Source organism: Mustela lutreola, chromosome 3 (assembly GCF_030435805.1).
Source record: "Mustela lutreola isolate mMusLut2 chromosome 3, mMusLut2.pri, whole genome shotgun sequence".
In the NCBI taxonomy this organism is placed as follows: domain Eukaryota; kingdom Metazoa; phylum Chordata; class Mammalia; order Carnivora; family Mustelidae; genus Mustela; species Mustela lutreola.
Genome location: NC_081292.1, coordinates 93,250,642 through 93,263,785, shown reverse-complemented (window position 1 = coordinate 93,263,785; position 13,144 = coordinate 93,250,642).

Genomic DNA, 13,144 nt, shown 5'->3' with positions numbered 1-13,144 from the left:
ATTCATGTTCCTCCCTGGGGTTTCCTCCAGGACCTGATAGTGTTATACAATAGCAAGTGAGGGACTAACCCATCACTGTGTAAATTTCTGCTGCCATAATAAAATGTGCATGTTTCTGTTTGGGAATCTGAATACGTATTTGACCTTCTTAGTGATTCAACTTAGAAACAAAGACTTTTTTCATCTTTTCTTCAAGACTTTGGGTTAAATTAAGAGGTGCTCTGAGATTTTAAGGCAAATTGTCACGAGTCATCCTTTATCTACAGTTACTTATCTCTGTAATCAGATTTTTCTCAAGACACAAAATACACGTACACACAAAATAAAACACAGATACAGTTTAGATGCCGACTCAAATTGTCAGCCAGGGCTGTTGAGTCCACATTTTTTAATCATCCCAGGTGATTGATTATATTAAGTGAAATTAGCAGTTACAAAATAAGTCTACAGTAATACAATGTACTTTTATCATTTTTTTTACATTAATGGTTTTTGGTTAATTATTCCTGTTTCTTAAAAAATAATTTAAAAAAATATAGCTATTCTGTAGTCCGAATGTTTGTGTCCCCTCTCAAAAGTCATATGTTGGAGGGACGCCTGGGTGGCTCAGTGGGCTAAGACTCTGCCTTTGGCTCAGGTCATGATCCCAGGGTCCTGGGATCGAGCCCTGCATCGAGCTTTTTGCTCAGCAGGGAGCCCGCTTCCCTCCCTCTCTCTGCCTGCCTCTCTCCCTACTTGTGATCTCTATCTGTCAAATAAATAAATAAAATCTTTAAAAAAATGTCATATGTTGGAACCCTAATCCAAGTGCCAAGTGTAATGACATTTACAGATAAAGCCTTTAAGAGATTATTAGGTCATGGTGGTGGGGCCCTAACAATGGGATTAGTGCCCTTATGGGAAGAGACGGGAGAGAGCCAATGATATGATATATTACATATAATATATGAAATATTATTATAATGATATATTATTATATCAATAAATGAAATGCAATAAATAAATAAATAAATAAATAAATAAAATTGCAATGCAATAAATAAATAAATTACAATGGAAGATTATTCAGCTTAACAAAGGAAGGAGTGTGGGTGATGTCCCTGGTGGGCCATGCTGGCTCTTGGCTGGGACCTATGCCAGGCCCGGACTGAAAACCTGCATCGTCCCACCAACTTGGGGTTTCCTGCTATCTGCCCCCCAAAGGACAATGTCCAGTGTCAGAGCATGGGGACAGAAATAGCCTCAGTTAGTTCCTACACGAAGAGTAGCTTTGGAAACTTCTGAAAACCCAACTCATCATCCATCTGGCTATGAAGGGACATCTACAACATTAATCCCATGACCCATGTTTTACTTTGTAGAATTCAAAACATTCAACAAGCTTGTGAGTGGTCTATTTATTTGCAAGCTTAGGTTGCTGCTTCTTGCCTTTAAAAGCCAAGCACTGTAGTTGCTCCCGTAGATCGGTACAGTCTTTTACAGTTTTCAAAGCACTTATGAGTTCTTCCCCTATTCTTTACTTCTGAAAAGCAAAATGTGTATCAGCCAATGATGTAATTAGTTTGAACAGAAAAGAACTTTATTGAACATTATCAAGGGCCTTGAAGAATGCCCGGAGGGCCAATGCCAGGTTCTGGGGCTGTACCACCACAGGACTGCCCAGGGGAGATAGTGCAGTGATACCCCAACAGTTGACCCTGGATGGAACCGTGGGCATGGCTGCTCAGAGAACTCCAGTCTTTTGCATCCATCCTTAGAAACAGATCCTACCTACTTGGTGCTTGCTTCTTCTTCTCCCATCAGAGCCTCATGTGGGTGCATCTGATGGGCAGACCTTGTATCATTTGCAAAGTAATTTCTGGCTTCTCTTGGGGTAGAAAGTCAACATGGGAAAATTCCTCAGAGGTAGGAAGAGTGTCCAAAGGATGCTGGCTGTTTCAAATTACAACAAACAGGACAAACGATACCACTGACCATCAGAAGTGGGGTTTTAATGTCTTGAAACAGTTATTATTGGGTTTTAATGTTACTGGGAATCATTTACTGTAGGTTCACAAGATATCTGATAAGAGAGCACCTTTTAGATTTCTCTAACCAATAATATCTGCATTCTGATCCTGCAGAAAAAAGTTCTCTGAAAGTGCTGACCAGTTTTGATTGCAATACGATTTCTCAGCTGATTCTTTTCATATCCTACTTGAAGCAGAGCTCAAAAATCTCTGTACTCAGTGGGTGGTTGTATAATTGTTTTAATTCATTTGTTAAACATAATTATCTTTCCTCACTTCTGTCCTATTCCTTTGATATATGCTCAGCAACTTGGTCCCTAATGGATGTGATTAGAGCTTCCCACGGTGTGCATCATGTGAGGGAAGGGGTGTTACATCGTTAAGGTGGGGACACATCTTCATTTCATGTTTCAGGGACTTAAGCTGTTTCTTTTGACACCTGGGGGCTAAGTTAATGAGAGAGTTCTTTGATAGCTTTATGTGAGCTAATTCTGCTTGTCACATGCTATAGGGGACCTGGAGAAGAGGGAGGAAGTCAGAGAGCAGAAGATAGGTGGGGTGCCTTTGTTCAGTGACCATCCCCTCATGTCAACCACCAACCCAATCATTAACTCTGGGCGTTTAAACACAGACATCCTGAGACAGATCAAAGACAGGTTCTTGGCAACAGGTCAGAACATATTCTTGGGAAAAAGAGTTATGCTAGTGGACCCTTGTGAATCTGAGGTGTCTTCCTCCTAGAGACCTGGGTGTTTTGTAGACAACCTCTCATCCACCTTTTTGCAATGTCCCCGCAAGGCACTTATTCCCAAGTCTGGGAAAACTGAAGAATATTAGACTCTGTGCTCTTAGAGATCAGGGAAGGTGTCAATGAATCATCCTTCTGGGTTCTAACCTAGACTGACAACAGATAAGAACCGAGTTCAATCAAATGTGATAGGTATTGAGGGCTAGGTGAGTCAGCATGGCTTAGATTCAAGACCAAAAGAGTCTTGAATCTTCCTGTGCCCTGAATTGAAAAATGGTGCTCAGGGAATAGTGTACCTGGCCCGATCCAGCCATGCTTACCCCAAGAATATGAAGATTTCCGCCTGCATTTTCTTTTGAAAGTTTTATGGTTTTAGCCTTTACATTTAAGTCTACAATCTATTTCCAGTTAATTTTTGGATATAATGTGAGGCAAGAGTGATGATTTGTTTTCCCATACATACATGCAATGATAGAAATGCTTTCCAGCCTGCCGCCAAAAAGAATGGGCCTGGGTCTTTCCTACTGTTTCCTGGCAATGGTCCAGCACAGCTTTCCTTCAGAGCAGTCAAATAACTGAAAGAAAATCCTCAAATTTAACAATCTTGTCTACTGGGTTTCAATGGAAGTTCATGCATTTTATCCACTCCCCCTTTTCAACCTGCTTTCTATAGAGAACATCAATTCACCTGTTGGAATTAAACCTGAAAAAAAAAAAAAGGGCAACAAATTAAGCCACTTACAAGAGTGTCACGAAGTACTGACCTTTTATTCTTAACACAGTGACTGGACAGAACCCCTATTTTTGCGAGTAAAAAAGAGCAGGCACCCCTTCCCCATCCTATGCGATGGTGCACTTCAAAGCCTTGTCTAAGCAAATCTTAGAATGTTGAAGTTGTAGGGAACAGAATGTTCATCAGTTTGATGAACGTTGGAAACAGTGGTCTTTGCAGCTTCGGTTTATAACAGTGAGCTTGTGCATTCTTGGATAGCTGTCCATTACTGATGTGTGCCGGATTAGTTTTACAGTTTCACCTGAGGAAGGAAGACTTTATGTTTTATGAAGAGTCCAGAAATTCTGCTTTTAAGGCTAAATGCATACAGCCACATTTATTACACAGAAAGTGCAGCAAGTCTACAAGACCAGAAGCATAAGTACTGATGAATGGATGGAAGCAGTAGCTAGGACGATAGACAATCCTATAGCAAGAGAAGACTGTGATGCTTCCGGATGGTCCAGGAAATCTTCTGGAGGCTTCAGTACCTGGTGTGATCATTTAGTCGTGAAAAGGGCACATCAGAAGGGGTGGTGTGGTGAGCAAGGGCACAGGACAGGAGCCGAGCACATCTGGCAGGTGGCAAGTGGACTGTCAAGGTGGGGCCGTGAGAGACTGGGGTCAAGGCAAGCTGCCAGGAGCCAGGAAGCCTCCTGAAAGCCCGAATATCCCAGGATAGCATATTCTCAAATCATGATGATAAGGCTTACGACGATTTAAATGCTGTTAAATGGGAATTTTGCCTTTCAAACCATGCTATACCTTTGATTGTAAGATGTATCCCAATTTCAAAGATGTTAGATTGTGTGGGGGGAAAAGCACAAGTCAGTGTGCTAGCTAGCCTCGGGGAGGACCACGAAGATTTCCACATCCCAGTATCTGCATGTGTGTTGTACCCTCCCACATCTGGTGTGACTAACAGGATATAGCAGAATTGGGGGTAAATCAGTTACAGAATTAGGTTATGAAAGACACTGAGGCTTCTGTTTTGTTCTCTCTCTCTTTTCCTCTCTTTCTTTTCTCTCTCTCTCTCTCTCTCCTTTCTTCTTCTATTCCCCCTTTCCTTCCCTCTCACTCCCTCCCTTTCTCTCTCTTTCTCATTTATCATTAGCTCTTGTGGAAATGCAGGTATCCCTGTAGATACCCGGGTGGCAAGGAACTGAAGCCCTCCACACCTGCCACCTGCACAGATTTGAGGTCTGTCTATCATCACATGTCCTTCAAACAGCTGCAGCCGGCTATTTGATGGCAATCTCATGAGATACCTCAAGGCAGAAACACACAGCTCGACAGCTTCCAGGTGCCTGACCTTCATAAACGGTGTGAGATCATAAGTACTTAAATAAATAGGTTGGGCTGCTAAGTTTGGGGGTAATTCATTGCAAAGCAATAGAGGAACGATTCTATACAAAGACTCAAAATATGCCTTATTCCGTATGTGTACTCAGCGTCAGTCTGAGGCTGCTTAGAACATGCAGTGCCTCAGAGCAGGGGGAGACATTAAAGAGAGGTAACAAAAAATGGGGAAAGGGAATGTAGACATACAAAGAAGAACCATTTTGCTTTTCTAGGTCCTTCTTTTTAAAGAGTAGTAAATATACTTTCCTAGAAAGAAATAAACACAGAAGGAAAGAGTAGGATGAAAGTTACCTTTATCAGCCTATAAACAGATACTCAAACCAAAAACACTGGAAACTGCAAAAAGATGCCAACTGTTTTTAAAGAAATGGCACACGACGTTAGGTATGAATAACTTTCATGCAAATTGAAGAGGTAGACGTGGTCGAATTGTTCAGGAGGCACCAAAAGAATGTGAATAACATTCTATTGAAAGGAAGGAAGACTGAGATTCTGAAAAAATATTTTATTAGGTAAAAGAATGAATAAATAAATGTATATATATATGTATATATATACATATATATATAAGTTTTCTAGGGTTGCTATTTCAAGATACCAGAAGCCTGGAGGCTGAAACCACAGAAGTGGACAGTGTCACATTTCTAGAGGCTACAGTGTTGGTAGAACATGCTCCTTTTGTAGGTATTGTGGATGGATCTACTCCAGGCCCCTTTTCCAGCTTGAAGCGTTGCTCTGGCTTTGGACTTCTTCACCGGGCCTTCTCCCTCAGTGCATATCTGTGTATCCGCACTCTCCCTTCTTAGAAGTGCACAAGTCCTCCCGAATTGGAGGCCCAGTCTACAAAAATATGACCACATCCTAGCTAGTGACATCTCCAGGGACCCTATTTCCAAATAAGGTCATGCTCCCAGGTGCTGGGGTTTAGGACTGGGATACTTCATATGCATAAACACATACACACACACACACACACACACACACACACGTGTGTGTGTGTATATGTATTCCTATATATATCTATGTGTATAGATAGAAAGGGAGGAAGGAATAGATGGGAAAAAGAAAATACGCCTAGCGAGTTAGTAGACTTCCTCTTTAACTTTTCAACAATGACCTTCAGAATGAACGACTGAAATTCTATTGAAAGAAAAGACCTGGATAGGTCAGTGAAAAATAAACTCTACATAGGGGGATGCAGAGGCTAGTATAGATTTTGTGGAAAGAGAAAGGATGAAAAGGGCTAGTCCGTATGTACCCAAAGGAATCCTCAAAGGCTGCTTTTCCGAGGTCTTGAGAAGAGACAATGGAAAGACACCCGATCCGTGAACAGAGAAAGAAACCATTGCAGAACAACAAGGGATCCTTTTAGAAAGACATGGCTATCCTCAAGGTGTCTGCATGCGATGAGAAAACTCCCTGAGATCCACCACATTCAAGCCCATCCAACAAGGCTCCAGACACTTTGGAAAGCTTGTCTTTCTTTCATGGAGAGAGAATGAGTGAGAGAGAGCATGAGAGAGGAGATGGTCAGTGGGAGAAGCCGACTCCCCAAGGATCTGGGAGCGGGAGGTGGTAGGAGATCCTGCCTGCCCGGGGTCATGACCTGATCCCAAGGCAGTCGATGAACTAACCGAGCCACGCAGGCGCCCGTCTCCAGAAATGGGCCAACAACAGCTGAGGAGCACCTGGGCGGCACCTTCAGTGAAGTGCCCAACTCTGGGTTCTGGCTCAGGGGTTGATCTCGGGCTCTTGAGATTGAGCCCTGAGGCTAGCTCTCGGTTCAGGTCAGAGTCCACTAGGTCTCTCTTCGGGTCCTGCCCTTCCCCCTTTCCCCATGAAGAGTGCTCTTGCCCTGAAACCAACTAGGAAAAGCATTCACAGAAATAAACAATGTTTGAGAGGGGGTGTAATGCCAACTGAATATTACCCCCATTTAAAAGACCACCAGAGACGTGAGTCAAAGCCAAGCAGCAAGGGTCGTTTATTGCAGGTTCGAACCTGACCTCTGCGCTGCTCGTTGCCAATAACGCCGAGATGTCCGGAGCTGGGTCGGTGCAGAATTTTTATAGACAGATACAAACAAGTTTCGGGTGGGGCTGAGCTGATTGATTGATAGTTTGAACAGGCATACTTGGCGTCAGTGGATTGGGTCAGGGGACCCGCACGCGAAAGCAGACAAAGCAATCTTACAGAAGCAGAACCGGCCGGTTAGCCCACGCATGCGGAAAAAAAAGCACTATCAGGATATTGAAGGCCTGGTTACTATCAAGCCAAGGCCACTTTCTCTCTAATGAGGCACTAACATAAAGACAATTGGGAGTCTCCTGGTGAAATGTTACATTCCGGCTATCAAAGGTAAGGTAACTTCTTTGTTGTAAATTTCAAGGACATTTGCAAACCTAGGGAGACTCCTACCCTGCAGGACTGTGATTTCTGCAAGTTAACTATTTATCATTTTATGGCAGTCAGGGGTGCCTGAGGAATGCTACACATATGGAGGGGAGCGGGTGAAGGGGGGGTGCAAGGCACCAGCTTTTGCTTTGTCCTCAGCCAGCCTCCTGCTCCTTCATTCCCCCCTGAACAATTTTGACCCTTAAATCTTTAAGGGGGTTGAAGGTGGAAGGTCTCATCTTCTGTAACTTCTTCGTGCTGAATGGGGGCGTAGAGCTGTCCCTACCTACTGGGGTCAATATTGATCAGGGTAGGAATGTATAAGGGAGTTACGAAAGGTGGAGGCAGCTGAATCCAGCGCTGACAGTGAAGAGGCGTCCTCGCGTGCAATAAGGATCGTCTGTCGTGGTGTAGTCATTGCAGCAATGGAGTCTCGGCACCAAGTAGAGAAAGATGGAACAAAGCAACATATTAAGGTTAATAAGGCGATAAGAATAAGAAGCCCGAAAAGGAGATTTGGCCATAGCCCTCCTCCAAGCCAGGAACTTAACCAATCACTAAAAGAGAGAGAGGGACCTTGTAGAGCCTTAATCTGGGCATTCATATCCTTAATTAGTCCTGTGATACTTTTGTGATAGTCTGGGATGTACAAACAACATTCTGTCTTGATAATTGCACATGTGCCACCCTGGGCTGCTTTCAGGACATCTAAGGCCATCCTATTTTGTAGGACTGCCTTGCGTATCTGTGACAATTCGGTATTAAGTAGGGAGATGCCATTTAGTGAATCATTGAGTGCCTTTGTAGTATATTTATTAAAGGCTTCTACATGACACATGACATCCTCTAGTCCCGCAGATGGAACAAAAATGGATGCTAAGTGATCATACCATTTAAAAACAGATCGCGTCCATCTTTATTTCAAGTTGGGGAGATTAGCTGGGTTTGTAATGGTTTTAGTAATGCACCCATGAATTCAGGGAAATCCTAAAGTACAGCGACCTATCTACCCTGGAGGAAGCCAGGGCCACAAGTTGGTTCCACATATCCAGTGGGTTCCGTTTGGAGCTGGCCATCTGATGCCAGGTCGCCTTGCCCAGTCAGTAGCAAACCAGTCAGTAGCCTGAAGTACTATTATTTGGGGACACATTTCTAGTGAGCCATCCTAGACATCGTGTGTTATTTGCCCAATACCACTCGTATGATTCCTTTGTTCCCAGCATAAAACTGCCTTCTGACTGAGCTGTCCAATCGTGGGTGTAAGCCACAGATATGTATCTCAGATGCCATCCTTAGTATATGCCATCCTTAGTATATGCCATCCTTAGTATAGCGATAAGGAGGGTTTTGAAACTTAGGCCCATATTTGATTGGGGATTTATGGCTTGATAGCAATCCCCTTTCTTCCAAATAGCTCCATGGGCATGTAGCATATTTGGAATCAGTATAAATGTTAATTCTTAGGCTTTGGCAATTGCAAAGTGCAAGTGAGCACTATGGCACACCTAGCTTTTCTTATTCTTTCTATGAAAACTACTGTCATCAGAAAACCAACTGTCATTCGTATTTTTAACAGGGGCATCTTAAATCTGGACAAATAGAGTAAGTAAGATCAATAACCTCTGAACATTTTTGCTCTATAGAGAAAGAAGTACAATGGTCAAGTTCAGGCATACAGGTAACTAGGTTTAAAGTTTGACAAATTTTAAGTATTATTTCTGGCATATCTATAAGCATAGTCCAATATTTAATTAGATGGCCTCTATAATCCATTGGTGGCCTTTGGCTTCTAAGACAAATCTGGACCTGATGTGAAGTTATTACAGTCAGGGACTGTTCCATAGTGAGCTTTGAGGTGCCTTTTATGAGGGCTGTTCTATGCTTAGCTAAAGCATCTGTTTGCAATCGCACCTCAACAGAGGTGGCCTCTAGGATAAATATGACTAAGGGATGAAACCAATAAGAAGACCTTTGAGTGGTCCAGCCTTAACAATATCCTGATTACAGAGGATCACTGGCAAGTGAGAATACTTGTCAAGAGATAAGGGGAGTCCCCCATGCATCATACAATCCACTCATAAACAAAGTGGGGTCATCCATTGTCTCCACAAGTCCATAATTAATCCTATGGAGTGCAATAGGCTGGCTTTTAGGCAATTTCATTATCCCAGCCACACATAAGGTGTTAGTTAAGTTATACAATTGTAAGGGAATCAATCCCATTTTCCAGTTGTTTAATCATGTGTGAGGGGGTTCTAGTAATATCCCCACAAAATAAAAAAGCAAGAAGATCATCTAAATGAGCTAATGTGTAACTTCTCTGAAATTTACCGCAAATTGTTTAGCTTAGGTAAACAAACATTTAAAGACAATCAAATCTAGAATTTAACATCCATAAAGATGTGTTACTAAAACAATTTTTCTCTCTAAAATAACCCTCATTTACAGAGATAGCCAAATCAGGACTAATACACTTGTGAAACATGTCCAGTTTTAACAAACTTGGCCCATTATTTACATAAGCTCCGCAAGAACAGTTGAGTGTGATCATATAGATCTTTTAGAATCTGCTTTGCTGGAACTTCTTATAAGGAATCTCTGGGTTGAACTTTTAGTAGCCTCTCCGGGCCAGAAGCCAAGCCCTGTACTTGCCATCAGGCATGCCTGCAATACCTGTTGATTTGGGCGAGTTCCTCTTCTGAGTTTCCGCACCTACCAAAGAGTGACATTCTTTACTCACCTGGTGAGGCTGCTGGGAACTCTGTAAGCAAGGTATCAGGCCAACAGTCCCAAGGGGCTTTATGGCTCCAGGTTTCATAAAGTCAACGTTAGTTCCTTAAAGCTGTCTGGTCATATCTGAGTCTATGCATGTCTTTCTCAAATATGACATTCCAGTCAAAGCCTTGGTAAAATAACCAGTTCTCAATGGTGTCCTGTTAAAGGAGAGCAGATTCTTATTGAACTTATGCAAATGACTGATTGCCATGGAAGAAAGAATACTTACTGAGACCTTTTGGTTTCAGAGGGTTCATATAGAGAGAAAATTTGAATGCCTTGAGCACTTTTACAACTCTATAAGTTACAGATAACTTAAGAAAAAGTATCCCTAGTCTGGAAGAGCAAACATTAGAGAGAACCAGCAATGTTTAAAGTAAGACAAAACATTAAGAGACACAACATTATAATCTTTTAGTTCATTTAGTCCCATGTTACTAAATCTGGTGAATGCGGCTTTAGTTAGTTTTGGAAATTCTTACCCATTTCAGTTTTAGGATTTTCAAGTATATCAAATATCTGTATTTGTCCTGAAAGTCCTTTATAGGAATCTCCTTGAAGATAAAACTCATTTTACAAGAGAATTAAAACAATTATAAATGACAAAAACTCAGAATGGATATGGTTAGATCTAAAGAGACACGGGAGTTTACAATTTAGCTGCAAGTAAATCAGGTTATTTCTGTGATACATAACATTTCCATAATTACAATATCAAGCGATGATCTCTCTAAACATTAAAACTTTAGGAAGTGCATAGAATCTCTAGAATAGTTATAGTATTTTCCCAAATGTAATCCAAGGTTTATCATTGGTTCAGTAGTATTTCACGAGAAACTTCACATACCAAGGAAAAGCCCGAGTTAAAGAGATTTACAATTTAAATCTTGTCAACATTTGCTAAAATCTTAGAAAGTTTTGAAGCAAATGCCTAAATATAAAACAAAACATAGAAACTGGTTTTTCTGGGCAGGCAAAGAGAAAATCACTTACATTCTCGTAACAGGAGATCAATTAATCTAATAAAACTTTATCCTTTGAACAGAGAATTTCAGTCTTGTACTAATGTAATGTACCTTTAAAACCCATTCATTTAGGACAAAATTACCTTCCCTTACCTTCAACAAAATGTATTCCCATTCCTTAAATCTTTCTTACATATCTGCTACTTTCTTACATACAGAGTTTCCCTTATTTCCATCAGTCTTAGTTACACTAAGCAGAACTTTGTATTCTTAGAAACACCTTTAGTTATTAACCAATTGTGAACTGTTACACAACAGAATTCTTCAGGTGGCAAATTTATGAATCAGTTAAGTGGCAAACAAGTTTACCAACAGATTTAAATACTCTTAGTTTCTTTGCAGTAAGAAGTCAAAAGCACAAACCTACATCCAATAATTAACGACTTAGCATTTTATCCTGTTTGGTAAAGACCTAGATGTCCACAATTTAATTCCATTTGTCATCCAAGCAAAACTTTAAAACTTTCAGATTACCAAAGACTTTGAAAGCTACTTCAGCAATTACCCATTAGAACTTTGAGACAGACAATTAACCTTCAGTTTAGTTATTTCTTTGCTAACAAATTTTAATAAATAACATGAGCTTATTTGACCTTCAGTAAAACTCGAAGTTTCACATTTACTGCTGATAACTTAAAAGACAGGTCTTATCTTAATTAAACCAACAAACTTAACTTAGTTCCAACACTGATTTACTTTCCACCTGGGCCCACTCCACTTTGAATGTTTACCTGAGACATGCGTGGGAAGATCTGGAGTGGGGCGTGTTAGGTCCAGGGGGTGCTCTTCTTGCTCCTTGACAGTGAAGAGAGAAGGAGCTGTGGTGCATGATCTAGAGGCCAGTCATGCAGGCTGCACACACGTTGGTACAGAAACACGTAAGGGGGAAACAGAAGAAACAAAGCGCTGCCAGGAGGCAGAGAAAAGATTCCCGGTTTTAGAGCTCATAAGGCCCAACAGAGGAGAAGACACCATGCTTTCCCATCAGCCAGGGGGGAGGGGTTAGGCAGTCCAAGTCAGGCCAGAGAACACAGGGAAACTTCCCCGAAACAAAGAGAGTTTCGGCAGCTGCTTGGGAATATTCCTTATAGTCTCTGTCTCGAGTTAGACCAACCCCAGTTGGCTCCAGTTATAGCCATTAACATGGGAAGTGAGTGAGGGAGAAGCCCCCACATCTATTAGGAGTAACAGAGAGAAATAAATCCAGAGTCCCCTTTGCTAGGGATGGCCCAGCAACCTGGGTTTACTAGAAGAAGGCTTATTTACATAATTATCATCCAATATGTCAGGAGGAAACTTACTAGCTGACTCATTGAATCTGGTTTTAGCTCTTAATACCTATCTCTTATATTCCCTCCCGATATGTACGATGTTGCAGACAAGGGGAGAGGGATCTTTCAGGTGCTGTCCTGCTCGCGTCCCTCGCGGGAACTTAGGAGCGTCTTAGCTAAAGTCTATCTGTATAAACCCCGGACCAGGCTACTCCATGGAGTAGATGACCGTTATGCTGTATGACGCTCCACGAGACTCAGGGTGCTGTCCACTCAGACTCCGAAGCCGAAGGCGGTGGAGCCACACAAACACATTCATACAGTCAGGCATTCCTCAGATTCAAATGGGTTAGACACCCTCCCGTTAAACAGAATGTAACCTTCATGACCAGTACAAGGAACATATATCCACATTTAAAGACATAACATGGAGACATACATGAAGACATACATTGTTGGCCTCCGAGGTGGGGCTCGAACCCACGATCTCTGCGAGGCCCTCCTGGCCCCCGAGGTGGGACTCGAACCCACGATCTCTGAGAAGCCGTCTCGGCCCCTGAGGTGGGACTTGAACCCACGATCTCTGAGAAGCCATTCCCGCCGGGGACGAGGGACGCCTCCCCATTGGCCCACTGGCAACCCTATAGCGCATCCGCCAGGGTGTATTTGCCAGCCACCGTCCTGGGACTCTAACCCAGGTCCTGGGACTCTAACCCAGGAAAAATCACAGAAAGGACAAGACACACAAGACATACATAAGAACAAAGCATACGAAAAACATAGAGACA